Source organism: Ambystoma mexicanum, chromosome 14 (genome assembly GCF_040938575.1).
Source record: "Ambystoma mexicanum isolate Mex_15411 chromosome 14, UKY_AmexF1_1, whole genome shotgun sequence".
In the NCBI taxonomy this organism is placed as follows: domain Eukaryota; kingdom Metazoa; phylum Chordata; class Amphibia; order Caudata; family Ambystomatidae; genus Ambystoma; species Ambystoma mexicanum.
In genome coordinates, this window is record NC_090940.1 from 413,072,763 (window position 1) to 413,092,164 (window position 19,402).

At 46.2% G+C, this 19,402-nt stretch overlaps 1 protein-coding gene across 6 annotated transcripts in view; it reads right to left on the reverse strand.

Annotated features, from left to right (window-relative positions):
* RMDN3 (regulator of microtubule dynamics 3) overlaps window positions 1-19,402 on the reverse strand; it is a 548,832-nt gene that overhangs the window by 260,011 nt on the left and 269,419 nt on the right. The gene's annotated exons all lie outside the window — the stretch shown is intronic.

Consider the following 19,402-nt stretch of genomic DNA (forward strand, 5'->3'; position numbering starts at 1 on the left):
ATGGAGGGTTCAGTTCAAGATCTTCTCATCAGCGCAAGGGCAAGGTTTCGGCACAATGGTTGATTTAAGTTCTTCAGTTGGTTCAAGTTCACTCATTTACATTGGTTTCAGCTGCCAAAAAAAGAGGAATTGTTCTCACAAGGAGGCTCTCTTATAGGTATGGGCAGAGTCTGATTGGCTGAAGTGGACAGACCAGGACTACCCAAGCCCAGAGGCTTGTGGGGACTTTAGTTTATGGAGTCATTTTCTTACAATTTTAAAACTATACTAACCAGTTTACCTGGGAGGAAACAAAAGTTGTGTTACCAAGTTTTTATAGGAAGATGCCTAAGCCCAGAGAGGCCTTGATGTTTTGTACCTTGAACTAGGTCCTGAATAAACTATTACATCAGGAACTAATTCATTGGGTGCTCCATGGCGATTCCTTGCTGAAGAACGTCTGCTGTGTTAAGGGTGATGCCTTTTTCTGTGTACCGTTTGTTGCTGCTGCCGTTGGAGAGACACTCATCAGCTGCAATTTATTCCACGTGTGAACTCGACGTTCACTTGCCGTGACTGGGTCCTGCACCTTTAAGGGCGTTGGAGCGGATGGTCATGCCTCTTAAACAGGGAAAAAAAAAAACGTGCATGCAACCCTTGTGGCGTGAAGCCTGGCCGTGGAGTTAAGGGCAGTGCTTTTTTTGTGTACCGTTTGGCACTGGACACAGAAGACAAAAGAAGACACGGAGGGCCAGAGTCTCAGAAGTCTGAATGCAACTGATGGACTGAGCATTCTATATTTCTAAACTCCACATTGAGATATTGCGAGTTACCTTATTGTCTGTTCTAACGGGGGAAAAGACTGTGGTAGTACCCGTCTATCGGAGGCTCGCTAAGTACTTTTTTGTCTGTGTCCCAATGCCCTATTTATACTGAAGATCTTGCATATACTATCAGCATTGACTTAACCGGGTGAGCGGTCATTCAGCAGAGGGAGTGTGGCTGTAGCTTTATGGTCATAGCCCTTGGCTGCCTGGTTCTATTGCATCGATTAGCCTCGCGGTAATACTCAATAAGGAACTCATTGGGGAAATCCTCAATTGTAGTGCACATGGTGTAATACGCGTTATCATTACGCTGTTCACTTTGAGTATGAAATAAATAAGTGAATCTGAACTGTGACACACGCACCAGACTTTCAACTTTTCTTGAAAGTGGTCCCTCCTCAACCCTCTTTTCTTTGGGGACCCTTGGGATGAAAATGCGCAGCACAGCTATGCAAGATGACAGGAGGGCACCGCAGTGTGAAGGTTCATTTTTGGTTTCAATGGGGAAACCCACCCCCCAGGATCTGGAGGCCAAGGCTGAGGAAACACCTAGCCCGGCAAGTAAGTCCTCACAAATCCAAGCACAAATTCACTGAGAGCCCGCACTGCATACACCTATGAGAAAGCCAGAAACTGCTCAGTTACAACTGCCAATAATGCAAGCTTGGCAACTTAGGTTAGAATACATAGTAACTACTAAAAAAAAAAAATCCAAATATCCATCCGTCTGGTGTTATACCAGGGAAAGTACAATGAATTATACGTTATTTTCCTACATCGCACAGGTTGATAATATATAATGGCACCGATTAAATGTAATCATTTAAGAAATTTCCAAACGAGAACTGGAGAGAGTGCTTCTTATGATTAAGGATTCATCTGCTACCTACCAACAAATCTCTAGGGGCCCGCCAAAATGTTGAGGCGTAAGCAATGCTGCAGTTTCTGTAAGAACACGAAAATCGTTGAAACCTTAAAACACGTGGTTGTTGAATGTGTAAATTTGGACCACTCAAGTCTTATTTTACCAAATTCTTTTGTGATATGAACTTTGTTACTTCAATTGATCTTTGGAATATAATATTGGTAGACTCGTGTGTCTTTGATATAAGCTACTATGGCATCACCTCTTGCTACTCCTGTCTGAGAACATGTTGCACCCCTAACATGGCTCGCCCCCTCTTTTGGGAACCAGGTGTGCCATAAAAAAAAAAACAAAAAAAATTAAAAAAAAAAAAACACAGACACCGATCTGGAGGATGATTTTCTCATATTTCTTCTCTCTATTTAATCAAACACCTGTAGTTTAAATGGTCCGGCCACTTTTCAATGGGGCACTATTATTCTAGAGCTAGCTCGACATCCTGACAATGCCCGATACCAGGCACTGTTCTCCTTCACAGCTGCTGCACTAATCTAATAGTCTACGACCAACATTCCGTTCCCAGCTCCTGTGCGCTGCTCAACCTGACACAATTAACTTGCTAGCTGCTCTTCGCGTCGCTCTTCTTTCCTCAACCATGGCTATCTGATGGCTCGCTGGGGGAAGTAAGCAAACATTTTAATTAATAAAACAAAGCAAAAAGCTCCAAGGGGGGGGGGGGGGGGGCGAATTCTCTAGCTACCGAAAAGAACTTCTAGTGAGGCCTAATCCAAAATGGCGGAACCCTTGCTACCGCAGCACAGAGCCCTTATGTTGCTAAAGCACTATATTTGATCCTATATTGCTTTCTGACACTTCATGTTCTTAATACAAACCCAAATAGACTATCATGTGAACTACCTAGGTAAAGATAGCAAGCCCAACTCATAGCGTATGATGACAGTTGGTATTCATTTTATAAGATTAAGCACACGTCTACAAAATAGTCCCTCGATTTGAATCCAAATGTCATCTATCATTGGGCCTACAACCTCTCCCTATAAATTAAAGTCAGCCCCACCTTAGCTTTTAAAAAAGGATAATGTAATAACCGATTGTAGCGAGAATCATCCCTAACAATTATTGATCCTTTTATCCTTACTTAGTAGGGTGAAGCATTCACTCATATCCTTAGGTGATGCGCCGCTTTCTTTTATCCATGAAACGAAAAACCCAAATAGACTATGTGAACTACTTCCAATTTTAACTCGTTTTGTCTCCATAAAAAGATGGTTTTGCTTCTATTGTATGGCGACAAGATTAATATCTTGGTTTTTAATTAATACATTTAAAAATTATTGTTAACATAATTATCCAAGGCCTTAAGTTGGTGTTGAAGGCCAAGCTGAGTCTGTATCACTAAGTGCTTGTATTTGGATGGTTCGTTTAGCTGCATTATAACTTTCCATGATTTCAGTCAAACGGTTACACCCGAAACAGATCATAAAAATGTATCTTTTCCAGTACTAAAATTGCTTATCTGTACTATAAATATGGACATTTGGGGGGCGTGGCTCGTCGGTCAGGCGTTAGGAGGCTGATTCCAAGAGCTCCGTAGTGATCCTGTAGAAAAATCGACGAAAATGGCTTTATATGCAGAGTAATGCTGCAGAAACGAGGAAGGAAGGTGTCGGAAGGTCTGCAGGCTACACAGAGAATTTAATGAGAGGAACCGCGGCGCCGAACGGACATTATAGCAGCTGTAAGGAATTGCGTGGCACATCCTAAAATGGCAGGCGCACCAGGCCTGGCTTGCTGAGAGGGGCCTAGCCGGAGAGCGTGACGCCAGCCCACCCAGAGAGAGGACCCATCCGGAACACAAGTGGAGCTGGGGATCCTCACGGATGCAGACCGGCGAGAGGGAGCATAGGCGGTGGGCGATCTGAGCCCCAGAACAAAGAGGGTGGCCCCAGGACCCCGGGTGAGAGGATTCTCAGAGAAATAATGACACGAGAGAGGAGGACCGGTGTAATAGCCCCAGGGCACAATGCGGCCGGGAGCCGGAGGCCAGTGCAACACCAAGCGAGCCACCCGGTGGAAAATGGCAGCACTGAGCCCCCACTGGAGCAGGCGGCCTGACTGCCCGCGGCTGCCGGGAGGAATACGGTGACATCCCCCTCGGCTGTATAACAAGTGTACGGCCTTCCTCGGGCCACGTGAGGACCCGGGCCGTGCCCATCCTCCAGGAGGCAGGTTGAGGGCGAATGAATCGAGGGCAAGAGAAGAAAGTCACCGGCCCAGAAGACCCAAAGGGAGCTGCAGCGGTCGCACTAGAGATACTGGGAAGCCGGCCGACACCAAACAGGCAGGCGCAACAACAGGATTCGGGAGGACCCGGCATCCTGGCCCCAAGTGATCCAACATCGCAGAGGCTGTAACTATTGGGACAAGAGGTGCGGTCCCGAAAAAAAGTGGGGTTTCCTAGAAGGCGGTGGCGAAGCCTCGGAACGTGCATTACAGGCACAAAACAGATGCAGGAGACCGCAATCCGGACTGGAGGTTCACCAGGGCGCCCTCCTACCCCCCTGCCCAGCAGCCACCGCGATTTTCAGGGTCGGGACACAATTGATATACCACCCTCTGAGATTGAAAGGGCCAGTAGGCCCGGAGTGGCGGCACACAGCCCAAGTGTTCCCTGCAAGTGCCTGTGGAGGCCATCTGCCTTAACAATACCGCAGGGACCAAAAGCTAAACAGCGCACCCATCAGGAGAGACACAGATCATAGCCCAAGCTGGGCGAGTGAGGGTGGCTGGAAACATGGCTCAACACCACAAATAAACAGCTCAACAAGGAACAACAGTTCAAGAACACCGGCAAGACCTAGATATACTGCGACAACCATTACAGAACCCCTGACCCACCCAATAGCAGCTGTGACGTGGACATACACTGGGGAAGGTGGATGACCCCTTTCACTGAGCGTAATCACTGGGATGCATGGTGCAGGGCACCAGGAATAGCTGGCACACAAGTAGACCTCACATTGGTTTGTACACCTTGCACGTGGGTGGACAGTCTATTCGCCCACGGGAAACAATGGACGGTCTCAGGGAGGCTCTACAGACTGTAAGATGGCAAGGATGAGCACGGAGAACAACTTGTGATTAGCACAGCCAGAGGGCTGGCGGAACTTCCACCAGCATTAGCACCAGTAGATGAATGACATGAGAGATGACTCTTTAGAAGCCCGAACATTGCTCACAGCTCCTCCGAGTGAGAGACCATGGAGGTGGCAAGGGGGATCACATAACCTACAACACAGCGAAGCTACGCAAGCAGGAGACACTGCACTCGGAGCTACAGAATTACGGCAATCACCCAAAGGAGGGCGCAGAGGAGAAAGCCCAGCACACATAAACGGAGAACCACGACACTCAGTGCAAGTGGGAAGGGGAATCGGTGAGACGCACAGATCAGAAAAGGGGGGATATCTAGCAGATTAGACACCTGGGCGGACCTGGCCCTCTGGGTGCCGGGGCGGACACTGGGGCAATAGCACAGTCGGTCTTAAAACCACACACCATAACAAGAAACAGGCATCTAACCTACACAGCTCAAGACGGTTGGGTCTATAGGAGGATCAGAAGAAGAAACCGATGCCCAGTGACCGCAAGGGGATAATGTCCAATAGAAAAAAGAAGGGAGAGGTAAACAGTTCAGCATAGACTTTTACCCGCACATCAAAAGAGACACAAACTGCCCAGTCCATCGCAGAGATGGCCACAACGAGTGCCGCACAACAAATGGGAAGTATAAGTGAATAAGTGAAGGACCTATACTGGGAGCAATTGCCGCCCTGATGGAGTCCCTGAGAAATAAAAATGGATGTGATAGATGCCCTGAAGGTGTCCTTAGAAAACAAGATACAGTCATGGTGGATGTGGGCCTCCTCCGGCAAGATGCGCAAAATCTAACGGATCATGTGACGACAGCAGAACAACAAGTGCAACAGAATGCCACTGATGTCGCCACTACACAGACGCTAATGTGCCCCCCACCACCCGAGATCAATGATCGCCAGGACCATGAATTTTAAAGATAGAGAAAAGATATTGAAATTTTCAAGAGAAGGGGGGAGTGATCACCAGGAACTCCACCAGAATCAGTATATATCCAGACTACACAGTCATGGTTCAGAACCAGAGAGCGCGTTTTGGCCCGACCAAAGAACGCCTAAGGGCGGCAGGTGTACGTTACATGCTGCTATATCCGGCCAAACTCAAGGTGATACACCAGGGCAGGTCATACTTCTTTGAGGCGACAGAGGAGGCCCATGCATGGATGGACCAACAAGGCATTCCCCAGCAAAGACCTAGGAATGTCAATGATGATGGGGACCCACCCCAGTGATGGAGAGCCGAGGTCAAGTATGAGCAGACACTTAGCGCAAAGGAAACAAACAAGCCAGAAGAAACTTCTAACGGAGCGACGGACTCCGGAATCACCGCAAGAGCCGACAAGACACAAAACCCCAGAGTATTTTACAAGTTAGATGTCAGTTTTGAGGCATCAGGCTGCGGCAGGCTCACCCCACCACGGAGGGCAGAGCAAGAGAAGCAGCAGAGCCCAACCAGGGGGAGGGTGGCTGGGCGTTAGTTTGATAGTTATAGTTAGTTCATTGTTTGGTCGCTTGGCAGAAGGCAATGACAGTGGCGGAAGCAGAGGAACTGGAGCGAAAGGCAGCATAAATGATGAAGAGCAAGGGGGCCAGTATCAGAGAAACACCTACAGTCGGAGACCCATGGGGAGGAGATGCAAAGAAACAGAAGAGAGTAGAAGAGAGAGTCGGTCTAAGAAAAGATAGAGTACACTAAGCTGGGGCCAAGAGAGGGACACTCAGGCAGTGAGCATACAGAAAGCTATGGGACAACGGAGCCGGAAGAGTCACAGCAAATATGGGTCTAGATGAGATAACAATTGCAACCTGGAATGTTAGAGGGCTCAACGCCTACGTCAAAAGACTGAGTATACGCCTGGCTAAACAGGATGAAGGTCAAGATAGCATTGTTGCAAGAGACACACCTGACACGGGAGAAACAATCGAAAGTAGACAAGAAATTGGGAGGACAGGTGTACAGCTCCACATACTCTAACTATGCTAGAGGAGTACTGATATGGGTTGCCACAGGGGTGCCATTTCAGTTAATAAAGCAAGAAGGTGATTTAGAAGGAAGACTAGTGCTAGTGCACGGAATGCTGGAGAATAGGGAGATCTGCTTGGTAAATGCATACGCTCCCAATCACGATGCAACCACATTTTTTTTTTAAATTAAATTGTTTTTTTTTTTTTTTTTTTTTTGGGAAGCATGCGCCCAAACTAGCCCAATACATCTGGGCGGGAGACTTCAATTGCACTCTGGACCCACTCCTCCACGGGTCGTATGACAAACATAAGAAGCCGGCACCCCCAGCCAAGGCGTTACAAATGCTCCCGACCAGATTGCAGCTGGCGGACGTCTGGAGGAAGGTACATGGTGATGAGAGGGTAAACACATTATAGTGCACCGCATGGAATATTTACACATATAGATTATTTATTCACGGGCACTGAATCTTTGAAAGACTTTACAGGGATAAATATTGAATCATCCGACCATGCACCATTACTAGCAACATGGGCACACACCCATAGAAGGGCTCCGATACCGACATAGCGGCTGAGGACGGAGGCATTGAAGGAGGGCGGGTTTGAGGAATATCTGCATGATGTGATCGAGGACTATTTTAAACACAATGTGGGAAGTGTAGAGTAATGGTACGCTCTGGGATGCATTTAAAGTGGTGATAAGGGGAGCAGCAATAGGGAAGACGAGGGGACTAAGGTGAAAGAGCTTGGCAACTTGGAAAGGAAGATAGAATTGGAGGTTCGCCGGGCCGGGATAATGGGGAACGAACCAAGAGAACTAATAGCGCTGAGACTGAGATGTGTAGAACTCTGGGAGAAACTGGGAAGACTGGACTATGGGAAATACATACAGCAGCTGCATGCGGAGGGGGGATAAACCTGGCAGGCCTCTGGCCTGGCTCACCAAGCAGGAATACAAGAGAGACCCAATTAATGATATAAACGATGGAGCGGCAATAGAGGTCAGAAGTCAGGAGGACATTAAAGGATAGTTCCGGGACTTTTTTTTATTGTTCCTATGGTTCGGCCATGTGTTTTTAAGCATAAATCGGTAGATCGTAGAAAACTTTCCTATGGACCTTACCCGACTTTTCGTCCATTAACGCACTCGAAAACATCCGCCATTTTATGATAATCCTATCATTTCCCCCCATCGCCCTGGCTCACCTGCTTTTGCGGCACTAAATCAAATCCCCCGCCCCGGAGCCTGACATCAGCAGACGCGTACCGCCCATTTCCCATTTCGTGTCAACAATCGCTGCGCCTCAGCTAATGAAGTGTCGCCATGGAAATGGCAGGACGCCTCTTTCCTCAATAAGTATAAACAGACCGTTTCACAACACACAGCAGCAGATTTTCGAATCCATTCCTCTCTCTGTGTTACTTTGAGTATTCTGTGACTCGTTTCTGTGCTCTGGTCAGCTACCTTCGTTGATTGTAGCCTGTGTGAACAGATACCAGTACCACCGCTATAAATTATTTTACTTTCTTTACCACACAATGGCTACAATAATGCCGTATATGTACGAGCCCGAGTACACCGAGGAAGAACTACTGGAAAGGCAAGCACGCGAAAACGATGGGGATTCGGACGGCAGTTGGGAGGACCAGTCAACGGATGAAGAGCCTGGACCATGTCGCATGGACGGCGTCTCCACCTGGTGCACGTGCAATCGGTGCGATCTAATGCCAACTGAGGAGAACTGCTGCTGCCGAGAAAACTCGGGATGCCTGGCCTACATTTCGGAAGGCGAGCCAAGTCCGCAATGCATCACTGAGCTGCCAGAGTTCAGGGAAGCCTGCCTCTCACGGACCGTGTTGAGGATGATGATGGTGCTTATGCACGAACTTCGCGGCACTGTTCGTCCGCGTAATCCGAGTAACGAGTAAGTATACTCTGGTTGTGATGTCAGTGATGCCACTACTATGTCATGGTCGTCTCCCACATATAAAATTACATCTACATATCATTCGAATGCATGTAAATTGGTTCCATATTGTGCATTTTCTAGATAGAATTTTTTTCAAAGCAGAATGACATTTTTTACCTGAATCGACAGTGATAAGAAAGTTTTGTCATTTTAATACAGTTTGCATCTTTCATTTTCACAGGTGGTACAGGCTGGTGGCCTATCGTTGCTTCACTTGGTGGCTTCACGGGAGGCTCGGACACCGCGTTCGGAGAGTAATACCTGCCTGTGCGGTACTTGCCATTAGACAACATTTCCCCAGCGACAGTGGACAATACCGCGGATTTTCCCTGGATGTGCTGCAACCGCAAATTTACAATGTGTAATGTTTATTATTTATGTTCAATTGAAATTAAGATCCAAAATAAAACCCAATATATATTTTAACAATGGTTGTTTTGATTTGTTCAAGCGTTGGCAATAAAAGGAAGGCCGTTGTATTTTATTGATACAAAACATGGTTATAGGTAAATATGGTTGATCATAATAAATCATCCTTTTGGGCACCGGGTACAGAGATGACCACCTCTGGCCCGTGCCGCCTTGCCACCACAGGCCAGCCTGCTGCTGACTAACTGCCTAGGCATCCAGGGTCTCCAGGGTGAACTGCACCCATATATTCTCCTGGGAGGGTGAGGTATTTATAAACTCACCCCCCTGCCTTCCATGTACTAGATCCTGCAGCCAGCCTCTTACATGCAGTTAGATGGCCTCTCCTTGGTGAGGCCCTGCGGCAAACGAGTCTTGTCTGCACGACCACCGCCCCAATCCACCCCCCGCCCTATCAAAGGCAGTTCGCACCGGGGTACTTGTGCTGGCAACTGGAGCAGTCAGGGAGCGATAAAGGCCAAGAGGTGCCAAAGACCATGTACACTTCAAAGTGGTCTATAGAGCATGGGTTGTTGTTCCCATGTCTACCTCCAGACCCTGTGTCTCCTGCCAAGCATCCCCCCTCACGCTGGACGGCCCCCTGCAATCCACATAAGTGTGTCTCCATTCACGAGTCTTCCTGCGTCTTGTCTGCACGACCACCGCCCCAATCCACCCCCGCCCTATCAAAGGCAGTTCGCACCGGGGTACTTGTGCTGGCAACTGGAGCAGTCAGGGAGCGATAAAGGCCAAGAGGTGCCAAAGACCATGTACACTTCAAAGTGGTCTATAGAGCATGGGTTGTTGTTCCCATGTCTACCTCCAGACCCCGTGTCTCCTGCCAAGCATCCCCCCTCACGCTGGACGGCCCCCTGCAATCCACATAAGTGTGTCTCCATTCACGAGTCTTCCTGTGTCTTGTCTGCACGACCACCGCCCCAATCCACCCCCCGCCCTATCAAAGGCAGTTCGCACCGGGGTACTTGTGCTGGCAACTGGAGCAGTCAGGGAGCGATAAAGGCCAAGAGGTGCCAAAGACCATGTACACTTCAAAGTGGTCTATAGAGCATGGGTTGTTGTTCCCATGTCTACCTCCAGACCCCGTGTCTCCTGCCAAGCATCCCCCCTCACGCTGGACGGCCCCCTGCAATCCACATAATGCCACGACATATACACGTCATTCATTCACAAACACACCCCTGTTTCGAATTCTTTATAACCCACTTCATATTTCTAATGAGCACTTCTTTGCGCTTTGCTAGTCAACCCGTGAAGGTGCTGGTTATCTGCTCTTCGTCTCTGTGAACTTCCGTGACCACTTCGAGGAAACTCGTCAGTTTGCAACCTGTGAACTGCTCCTTGTTCTACGACAAGAAACTACTCTGATCCCTGCATCTAACTGTTTGTTCGTCAAGGTAAGGCCATGTACCATAATCATTTTGCGTCCAATTTCTTTTCGTTCAAGACAGTACATGCAAGGAACTAGTCACATGTTCTGAGTTTACATTGGTATTCATAGAGAATTGTTGATCTTTACTTTTCAGAACTTTCCACAATGCCTGCCTGTTCCATTGGCGGTTGCCCTTCGAAGACCCATAATAAATCTGAAGGTACTATAATGCATGTTTTTCCTAAGACAATAGATCAGATAAGAGAATGGGTCCGATATTGCGGATATCCACCGTCTGAGCTTGAAAGTAGAGTCCTAGAGGTCTTTGCGGACAAGAGGGGTGATCGATACCGCATCTGCAGCAGGCACTTTACCTCTGACATGTACTCCACATCATTGCTAATAAAGAAGAACACACCGCGAGCGAGGCGAAAATTGCTCTCAACCGCTATTCCCACTCTATTCGTCCACATCCCTCCACTGGTGAGTCAAGTTTACGTATTTATCTCTTGGCCTTGCGGTAGTGTGTAGCATTAGCTAACAATAATTTCCCCATTTATGTATCCACTCAATATGAAGGCGGAAGATTCTCCATCCGTGTCGTTATTGCAGTCATCAGCCACTTAAAGCGCCTATCGGTTAATCTTACTTGGCTATTCTGCCACTGACTTGTTTTAGGCATGTAAATCAATAGTTTTAATTTATCGTGTAATTATGTTACCTAATGGTACACCCTTGTACTCGTCCTCTAGTCTTTGTTTTCAGTTATAATTATTGTTATACAAAATAATGAAAGTACTGTCTTTCAGGGAGATGCTGAGGAGTCCAACGTATTGACGACTACCGTTGATGTCCCTCAGATGCTCGAGCTACGTTTCAGGACAGTTCCGTCGCCCTCCTATGTGTCTTCTTTTTTCAATTTTGTGTTCATTACTAATGAAAGTCCTATGTTTCAGGGAGTCGATGGAGCATTAGTCCAAGAAGAAGGGGGAGCATGCAGTTACGGGTCGGCGCAACAGCTTGCAGAAGTGTGCACCGCAGTTACATCGTCCCTTGATGTTCTTATGCATTTCGAGGTATGGATACTGACAGTTCGATCAAGCGAAATCATAGGACGTGATTACATCCGCTATACTTCCTTCTTTATTAACGCAAGTACTATGTTTCAGGGAGATGACAGAGCTTCTTCTACAAGAACATCACCCCTAGTAGTTGATGAAGATCTCTGGGTGGTGACACTTCCAACGATCAAGCAAATCGAATCATATTTACATAGCCATTATTTATTTTAGACAACTGATCATTTGTGCAGGTCTATATAGATGAGCCGTTCACGCCTGCACAAAGTTTGTTCTTTTTATCAAAATAGAAAACCATACTAATGCAATTACTGTGTTTCAGGGAGTCACTGAAGCATCATCTTCAATAATATCATCAATGGAAGTCTACGAGGAGCCCGAGGTATGGATCTTGACAGTTCCATCTAACTAGATCAACAATGCGTGAATAATTGTCGTTTGAATGTTCTACACAAAGCGTTCATTCGTGTTTTGCTATTGAGATGTACGTGGGTATTGGTCCCCAAGTACATTTTGTGTTTTCAATATTATTATACATACTAATGAAAGTTCTATGTTTCAGGGAGTCGATGGAGCGTCAGTGCGTGATGGATGTGCTTATCATGAAAATGTAGTCGTTGCAGCGCAAGAGGAAGTGGAGACATGCACACACGAGTCGGAGCAACAGCGTCCTGATGTTGAAGTTCGAGGCAAGAAAGTTCCAAAGAAAAGAAAGCAAAAGAAGGTTAGTGTCCTGGTCACTATATTATGTTGTTTTTCACTGTTAATAGTTCAATACTGTAAGTTGTGTTTAAACTGAACATCCCTTTTCCAATCTGTCCTCTAGTTGCGAGTGGGTGTACGAACTAGATCTACACAGACAGTGAAGCGAACGAGAGATGTTGCTTGTCAAACCTTTTGGCAGGGACTTGAGACTGGAGATGCATCGTGCCAATGGGAAGAATATGAAGTGATTGACAACGGAGCTATACCACATGCAGCCATTGATAGTGAATGTCCTCCTGGTAGTTCGGATGCAGTTGGAGATAAATTCACAGAATCCACACCCGCAAAAACTATGACCGCGAGAAAGTTGAAGAAATTGTCCTATTCACCCATTGCCGGAGAAGGAACAGATGTTGCAATGGAAGAGAATGAAGTGGACTACAATGAAACACCTTCAATATCACTGAACATAGCGGAAGACGATATCAGAGATTCTACCTTTCATGTGAGTGACATGTCCTCAACGTTACAGGCCGAACCAGCTGGGATGCAGAGTGACAGTATAAGGAAAGAGGCCAAATTCATTGTGTTCGATAGTTGTTTGTTTGATATTATTATTCGGTTGAAATGTGGGCATTCGGTAGGTGGGGAAGTATGTGGGGAGCCATTGATTAATGTGACTCGTGCAATTCGAGGCACTAACCTTAAAATACATGCCACCTGTACAAAATATCATCCTTTCTCATGGTCTGCACAACCCATGCTGGGACAACTGCCAGCAGGCAATCTACTTTGTGCAGCGGCTGCACTTTTTAGTGGTTCAAGTTTTAAAAAATTAGAGTCTTTCTTTCAGTTTGTGGGAATCCATTTCATTGCAAAAACTCAGTTCTACAAATACCAAACCGATTATCTATTTCCAGCCATTAGCGAAGCTTGGAGAATGGAAAAAATGTCTATTGATAGTACATTCGCGGGCAAACGGTTCAGGCTAGCCGGTGATGGACAGTGCGACAGCCCAGGATTTTCAGCCAAGTACTGCACCTACCACTTTCAGGACATGGAAAGTAAGAAAATTGTGAGTTCGGTGGTCGTGCAGGTGTCACAAAGTACATCCTCAGTGGCCATGGAGAAAGTTGGTTTTGTAGCATCATTGCAAGAACTACAATCGCGGGGAATGGTGATTGACCTGATAGCCACGGACAGACACGTTTCAATAGCCAAGACAATGAGAGAAGAGTACAAAAATATAAATCACCAATTTGACGTTTGGCATCTTGCAAAAACAATCAATAAAAAATTGTCGGCTGCAGGTAAAAAAAAAGATATGCAAGGTATTTCACAGTGGTCCAAGTCAATCAGCAACCATCTTTGGTGGAGCTCAAAAACATGTGGAGGGTCGTTGGAAATTCTACTGGAAAAATGGCGGTCAGTAATGCTACACTGTACAAACGTGCACAGCTGGAACACGAACCAACATTTCCACAATTGTGAACATGGCCATTTGTCCACAGAGGAGGCACGGAAGAAGAAGTGGTTGATTCCTTCATCACCGACTCACAAAGCCATTGAAAAGATTGTATTTGATAAAACTATAACAAAAGCTTTGAGGGGACTCACAGAATTCTGCCGCACAGGAGATTTGGAGGTGTTCCACAATATGTGCCTCAAGTACAGGCCAAAACGATTGCATTTTGGCATGGAGGGCATGATAAATCGGACTCTTTTAGCGGTCTTGGCACATAACCATAATGTCGGCCGTCAACAAAGTAGGACGACCGGAACTTTAGGGACGCTTCGCTACAATAAGGCCTGAAGTAAACAATGGGTGATCAAACCAGTGTTTGAGGATATGTAATATGAGTTTATTGAGAGACTTATTGTTGACGTCCTAGATAGGCACATAAATGGAGTTGTGAACGAACCTGTGCAGGTGACAACTGCATTGCCACCCAACATTGCCTCTGTTCCATGTCCACCTAAAGAAGAGCTCATTGAGAAATACACATCACGGTTTAAATGATTGTAATTTGATTGTCTGTTCTCTCGAGTCTCCTCATGTCGCAGGCCCATTGAATATGTTTATCTATCCAACCTTGTTCATTTGCGCATTAAATTAAACCAAACAGTAATATAAATGATTTTTCAAAAAATATAGAATGTCTCCGTATTTATGGTTCTGTGGGGCTGCAAAGCACGCAGACAAAATGCAAAGATGGAGTGTAAATTTCAAGTCCTGTAAGACGGCCTTACACTGAATGTAGCTAACTAGGAATGTGTGTTCGTTCAAAGTGAAGGTCAGCTGCTTTGATTTTTTCTCGGGTGCCAGAATGGCCCACGACTCAGTATAAGGTTCTATTGTTATTTGACCTTGACAGGCCGGGACCACGTAAGAAACGATAATGAATATAATTTCAGAAACGAAAGCCATTTCATGTTCGTTCATTAGAAGAAATAAAACGTCGGCATAGAAGGAGTGGTATTTCGGGGCTGCCCTACGCACAGACACAATGGAAAATGCAAATATAATGTAAGTAACTCTTTAGATGAGTTTATACCGCAATTTAATTACTATACAGTAGCTTTAAAGACGGGTTAAGTTGTACGTGTTCATTCTATGTGGCATATTGTTTTGTACCGCGCACTATCTTGGGGAGAACCGTCTCCTCTCCCCTGCTACAACTGGTCCACTGTCTGCGACCTCGGTCCTGGGCCCTTCCACTCTCCACCTGCACTCCCTGTCAACCCCTGCACTGGGGGGACTGTCTCAGTATCCTACAGCCCCCCTTGACGTATAAAACCCAGTTGCACTGTCCTAGCTATGAAATAATTTCCAGACCTAATATATAAAATGAATAATTTTAATAAAGATCTGATGGTGAGACTAATTTCCTTTTTTTATGTTTTTCAAATAGATACATCGTCCATTATTGTCTGTGTCACGAGTACCAGACACCGGCGGATGGCTTCTATAATCGCCAATTGCTTCTCCGCGTGAACAACGTTAGCACCCTGACCATTTTGTGGGACGATCGCCAAGTACAAGTATGCCCTTACGCGGTACTAACGGCTAGATGCAACATACAGACCGTTGTGGTGGCCTAGTGCCTCGTTGTTGGAACAGCCATGCGATTATCAGTGCGACCGAAGAGCTTATTTTATCGTAAACCAACACCCTGTCTACTGCACACGAACATCGCTTGCCTCAAGACGAAATATTTTGGATCGAGAGCAAATAAAAATTCATTGATCTAAGACCCTGTGTACAGCAAAGGAACATCGTGTGCCTCGAAACAAACTTTTCGGAACGTGAGCAAATAAAAATGCAAATCGCTGAATATTCTCAAAACATTTGATGTCAAATAAATGTACTTTGCCAAATGTACAATCTTGCCGTTTGCTTTTAAAACACAGTTTCATATTCCGAATTGTGGCGCTGTATTGTGAGATGATCTAAGACCCTGTGTACAGCAAAGGAACATCGTGTGCCTCGAAACGAACTTTTTGGAACGTGAGCAAATAAAAATGCAAATCGCTGAATATTCTCAAAACATTTGATGTCAAATAAATGTACTTTACCAAATTTACAATCTTGCGGTTTAATTTAAAAGTACAGTTTCATATTCCCAATTGTGGCGCGCTGTGTTGTGTGAGCTCATCTGTGTTGATTTCCTGGTTCTGTGTGGAGTCACGTAGAAGACGCCTGGGCGCTTTTGCCTACGCAGCTCAGTCACGTCACGGATAGAGGCTGGGAATATGAATGTTTTGATCAAGTCTGTTTCAGGGGCGGGGGATTTGATTTAGTGCCGCAAAAGCAGGTGAGCCAGGGCGATGGGGGGAAATGATAGGATTATCATAAAATGGCGGATGTTTTCGAGTGCATTAATGGACGAAAAGTCGGGTAAGGTCCATAGGAAAGTTTTCTACGATCTACCGATTTATGCTTAAAAACACATGGCCGAACCATAGGAACAATAAAAAAAAAGTCCCGGAACTATCCTTTAACACGCCATTTTCTGGCTTTTACAAGGGACTGTACTCCCCTAACCCATTGGTGGAACCAGGGCATATAGCAGATGTCCTAGCAGAGATAAGATTCCCAAAACTGACGGAAGAACAGGCCCAATCATTGGATGAGCCCCTTGCAGTGGAAGAAATAGAGACCGTAATCACCAAACTACCATCAGCTAAATCCCTGGGACCCGATGGACTCCCGGGGGAATTCTATAAAACATATAAAACCACTATAGCACCGAGATTGCTTGCAACGTACCAAGAGGCATATGAGAAGGGACAGTTATCAGGCAGCATGTCGGAATCAGTAATTATACCGATCCTTAAACCCGGGAAAACACTGCTGGAGTGTGCCTCATATAGACCAATTTCCCTCAATCAAGATGCCAAAATCCTTACGGCAGTACTGGCTAAGCATCTAAAACGGGCGATAACCACGCTGATCCATCCAGATCAGACGGGTTACGTCCCGGGGAGAAAGACATTGTGGAATCTCCATAGGCTTCAACATGTGGTAGACCAGACAAATCTTAGACAGGGAGAATGTGCCATAGCGTGGTTAGACGCCATCAAGGCCTTTGATTCTGTGAACTGGGAGTGGCTGCTGAGTGTCCTCGCCCACTTCGGGGTAGGGAGCGGTTCCTCCGGTGGATCAGGCTGTTATATAGGGATCCCAGAGCCAGAGCGAAAACTGGACGATACATCTCAGAAGTCGGGAGGATATACGGGGGCACCAAGCAGGGTTGCCTGCCTATATATTGGCCTTCGAACTGCTGGCGGTTTTCTTTAGAGCCGAGTATGGGAATACAGGGATAGAAATAGACAGTGATACACCAAATCTCGCTATACGCAGATTATATGCTTCTTTTTGTTGGAAACCAGCGAGAAAAACTGCCTTGCTTGCTGGAAGCGATTGAGGCTTACAATAGACTCTCTGGGATAGCCATTAATAAAGAAAAAAAGTCCTCTATTCCCCATAGCAGACCAACGACAGATCCTCACGAACCGTCTTCCAGATCTGGGCCTTATGTGCCCCGTGCTCCTTACGATATTTGGGGGGTAGAAATACACCATGACACCTCAGATACACACAAAATCAACACGCAGGCAGCCCTTGATAGAACACAAAAAGCAATGGACTTCTGGAGGACACTTCCACTGGGAATGATGGGGAGGGCGGCCCGCCTAAAGATGGTGGTACTCCCACCTAGGTTATATTACTTTACAAATATCCCATATGACATACCCAAGACCTTCTTCACAAAATTGAACACTAAAGCACGAACGTGTCTGTGGGGGAAGGTGCAGGATTGCCATGATGACTCTGCAGAGAGACTATGAAGAAGCTGGCATTCGACTGCCAGACTTTGAAAAGTACTACCTGGCAGGGCAATTGCAATTTGTGATTAAATGGCTGGGGGAAGATACAATAGACCCAATATTTTTGCAGCCGGCGCTGAGAAAATACTATTTGAGGGAACTGCCATGGATCGATAAATCCCTAATCAAGACTCTAACACACCTGGTTAGACTCGCAATAACCCTGTGGAGCAGGGCGTGGAAACTCCAGGGGATGAAAGATCCATGTTCTACACAGATCCCCCTAGCAGGATTTGCAGGCCCGGATTCAGGAACTATAACACCATATAGATCCCAGTAGGAGGCCAAGGGCATAGTACAGATAGGTGATTTCAGAAAGGAGGGTCAATGGGCAGAATTCCAGAACATTGTAGAAGATCAATATATACATGGGGGCCAGTTTATTTTACACACCAGCACGTTAACGACAATCAAAAAGAGATGGGCAAAATGGCCAGAGGATTGGGTGTGTGGTAGGACATATCAGAAAGGGGGCACTAAGCCTCTAGATTATATGAACAGTTGTTGGAATTCAGCAATGCGCAAGTACTGCAAATGAGGTACCGCTGGTAAGGGGAGCTCCAGAGGCTCTTTAGCGAACAGGAATGGGCTACAGTGCGGAGATATCCCAAAAAAGTGCCTAGAAATGCAAGATTCAGACAAGCGCAGTTATACCTTACGCACAGAACATACTTTATGGCCAAAAGGATGACCATGATGAGATTGGGAGAACCTTGTAAATGCCCCAGATGCTCCGATGAAGATGCAGACATGTTGCATATGTTTTGGACTTGCCCAGTGATACGGAGGTTCTGGGAAAGTATCAAGGAGAAAGTGGCGGGGGTGGAATCCAAATGCAAGCGTGGAATACCGAGTTGTATTTATTGGGTCTTTTCCCCCGGAGGAGGTAGGCAAAGGACGCACCTGGCCAAAATTAAGGATTTGGTGTGCATATTGGCTAAACGCCGGATAGCAATGGCATGGACTTTCAGAGCGGGCCCAACTATAAACTCATGGTGGTCTTATCTCCAGAGGTGGGCACTGGTGGAAACAGTGGTGTGGACAAGAGCGGTGCAGAGAGGGGGGGTGGGGGGGAGTGGGCAAAAGATATTGGCAAGGAACTCCCTGATGCAAGATCTATTTGGACAAGGGGCAGAGAGCGGCACAGTTGACCCTGGCAAAGTGGAGGAAGAACAACCAGAAAATGGACAGAATACATGCATTACCCACACCCCGACCCCCCCATTGCCCCCCAAAATGTGCGGATGCACAAGAGACATGGATCTGAGACTGACCAAACAGACGGAGACAAGCCAGAGTAGCATGGCCGCAAAATCGCTCCAGGATGTAAACGTAGTACAGAATCCACTAAGCAGTGCTAGAGTGAATGTTATATTTGTGTATTGTTTGTTATTGTTGTTGGTCGTTGTTGGAAAATAAATACTTTTTTTTTTAAATGGACAGTTTGGAAAAACCATTGACCTCAGATTAAATGCTGTTCGGACCATTTTCTGACCCCTGAAAAGGTCTTCCAAACACTTAAGAAATTAGAATCCATCCATAAATAATGGAGATATTGAAGAAGCATGTATTTTGTTGGCAGCCATATCCATGGCGTTATCAATACTGCACATCACCCACCATAATGACACCATGGAAATGATT